Raw genomic sequence first — 3,081 nt, 5'->3', positions numbered from 1 at the left:
GAGAAGGTGTTAGGCATTCCCGGGTTCCGTGGTTCCAGCATGGTCGCTTAACTATTAATAATTGGCCTAATTACCTAATTTATTACATATTTAAAACCTAATGTGCATTTTTAACCTTTAAACCGCTTTTATATTATTTAACTGCTTTTATATTATTTAACCGCTTTTTAGGATTTATGGAATTTATTTGAACGAGTCACAATGCCGCACACTTGTTTGTTTTTGTACACATTTCTAATCGCGTCACGGGAACCGTACCACGATCTACAATATATTTATTTTTTATTATTGTTCGTAGTTATGGTCGGGTCACATGAAATGCACACCCGAATTGGGATCTACGTATCGTGACCATGCCACGGGAACCGTAACTATAGCCACAATGATTTAAAATTAATCGCGCCTAAAGCAAGTTATGATATTCATAATTTCATGGAGCTTAATTGGTATTCTCCTCAAATGTTGATAGAAAGTTAAAGCACTATGATTCTCTGCTATGGGAGACAAAGCAAATATAGTACTGCCTCACTATTTTCCTCAATGTTTCTTCCTATAAATGCTCAGAGGAAAAATTAAGACTACAAATCTACAATCAGATACTTCACTACTTTAGGTGCAACAGTATGAGCAAGCTGTGACAGAATTAACACCCACTAAATCTCACTCGGTTACAGTGCAATGCTAATTTAACTAAATGGTATAAAAATTATCTTCAGTTTAGAAACCGATGAAGCAACAACCGTATAACCTTGAATATAGAAATCTATGCCAACAAAATAAGCACTAAAACAAAATCATTGATGAATAATAAATATAAAAAAAGTATCTTATCACAAGCGTAACATTTTTAGCCATTTCATGGCACTTGAAAATTGAAATTGCGATTCATCAAAACGGGAATAAAGATATTGACAATCCACTTTCAAAGTTAAGACTCAACAATTGTCTGGAATTCCAAAATGAGAAAGCACCAAAAGGATATCTGCACAAGATTAAATAAACAAACTAGAAACTCTTATACAAGGAAACTGCATGCTTATACAAGAAATAGAGCATCAAGAAAGTAATGCCATTTAACAGAATACATACTTGACTCATGAAATGTGCGATAATATGCCGAAAGCCAAATAAGAGCGAAATGCTTCAAATTGGAGCCCAGTAGAAGTTTCAGCAGTCCACATCAGAAATTCGGCAATGTTTTGACACGACTTAGCTTTAGAAAACCCAGAACCATGAACAAACAGCTCGAAAATTGCATGAACTCATAGTCTCACTCTCTCTTTCTTTTTTGTTTTCTTTGTTTCTTTTCTTCGAATCTAATTTTGTGAAATTCAAGGTTAGTTCTCAACTATTTCATGTGCGATGGAGGTGAGAGTGAGAGCGAGAGATGGGGCTGCTCATTGTTCTAAAAGGGGGAATCGCCAATTCTCTCATGTGGGAGAGGGAAGGGGTATGATTCTTAGTCTCTATTTGAGGATGGGAGAATCAGGCTTTTGTTTTGAGAGGAGCGTCCCTTTTGGAATGGTAGAAACAACGTTCTCTCAAAAATGGGGAAGTCTCCCTGTTATTAATGTGAGAGATTAAGGTATAAAGATGGGAAAGGGGTAATGGGTCAATGGTCTGGGCTAGGTAAGGGAGCATGGGTTAGGCAAGAAAGAGGAAAATTGGGCCATTTAATTTGAGCCCAATCTGGTTTGAATTTTCCAAAAAAGCAACCCTTTCCTTTTCTTTGTTTTTCTCTCTTTTTCTTTTGGTTTTAAAAATTTAATTGAATTAATTAAACAAGCTAAATAAAATCCTAAATTAAGCTCTAACGTAAATTATTTTGTAAAATTAATCTTACTTATTTTTACTAATTTAATACTAATTATAAACTAAAAGCTAAAATGTGGACATGACTATTGTATTTTTTTTGTGATTTTTGTTCAATAATGCAATTAAACTCTGAATGAAATTAAGACCTAAAATGCTATGCATGAGATATTTTAGACATTTTAGGTATTTTTTCCATGATTTTAAAATGTTAAATATGCATGAATGCAACTAAATGCATACAATCAATTTAAGAGAAAATCCTAAAATTCTATAAATTCGATAAAAATTATATTTTTTGATTTTTTAGGAGTAATTTCCTATGTGGGGCAAAAATTAGGTGCTCACAGCTGCCCCTCTTTGCTCGAAAACATGAAGAGTTTTCAGGCAAAGATAAAGTGAGCAATCATGAATAATTTTTGCCCGTTTGATACTTCATAGGAAGCATTTTTTTGAAAAAGTTTGACCGAACCTTGCTACGGAGGTTGCCTACATATCCTTGGCTATAAAGGAATCAGGTCGGTGTAGTTCTGGAAGTTTTGGTAGCTGGGACTACCGAATAGCTGTGATTTCACTGTTGTTGCTACTTGCTGAGCTCCTTATTACACCAAAATCAAAATGTAAAAGACTAACTTAACCTATCAGCTACGAGTTACAAGATTCCTATCTATGAGTCTTCTGAAGCTTGATCTTTAGTCTTGGCTGGTTCTTCATGCGGGCTCTTATATGAATCTTGATGTTTGTTAGCTGCAGGTGCTGGTTCAATCTTCTTTAGCTTTTTCGAATCAAGACGGGACATGCAAAGCTTGTGACTTCAATCGTGTCTTGAGCAGTCCACATCTTTCTCCGCTTCTGCACTTTGAGCTCACTTCTTTTTCTTTTTCTTCCTTTTTTTTCTGACTTGAGACTCCTTCTTTTGGTCGTCTTGAACCATATGCCTCGAGGTAAAACCTGCTCAAATACCAAAACAAACAAACAAACAAAATTTTTCTACCCCAGTTTTCACTAGGAAAATTTCATGAGTTATTGTAACAAAATTCTAAACTACTTCTTTATTGAAAGCAATAAAAATCAAGATTGTGTATCCTTGGGAAAAAGATATTAGGGAGTGGAGACCTTATATCTAAAAATAAAACCAACTAGGGGTTGGAGACCCTATTGTCGAAAAATCATCAACTAGGGAAAGGTGACCCTATGTTGGAATTAGGTTATGCTGGCATTAACTAGGGAGTGGAGACCTTATGTTGGCATCAATTAGGGAGCGATGAC

At 35.1% G+C, this 3,081-nt stretch overlaps 1 long non-coding RNA gene across 1 annotated transcript; it reads right to left on the bottom strand.

Moving 5' to 3' along the window:
* Positions 1-784: 784 nt before the first annotated feature.
* Positions 785-1,642, bottom strand: LOC107831179 (uncharacterized). Its single transcript, XR_001658303.2, has 2 exons — positions 1,090-1,642; positions 785-982 (listed from the first exon to the last, which is right to left on the bottom strand). It is a non-coding gene; the product is annotated as an uncharacterized LOC107831179 (long non-coding RNA).
* Positions 1,643-3,081: the final 1,439 nt, after the last annotated feature.

This window comes from Nicotiana tabacum, chromosome 3, assembly GCF_000715075.1.
Source record: "Nicotiana tabacum cultivar K326 chromosome 3, ASM71507v2, whole genome shotgun sequence".
In the NCBI taxonomy this organism is placed as follows: Eukaryota; Viridiplantae; Streptophyta; class Magnoliopsida; order Solanales; family Solanaceae; genus Nicotiana; species Nicotiana tabacum.
The sequence above is the reverse complement of the archived record's forward strand: the minus strand, read 5'-3'. Positions and strand labels throughout refer to the sequence as shown.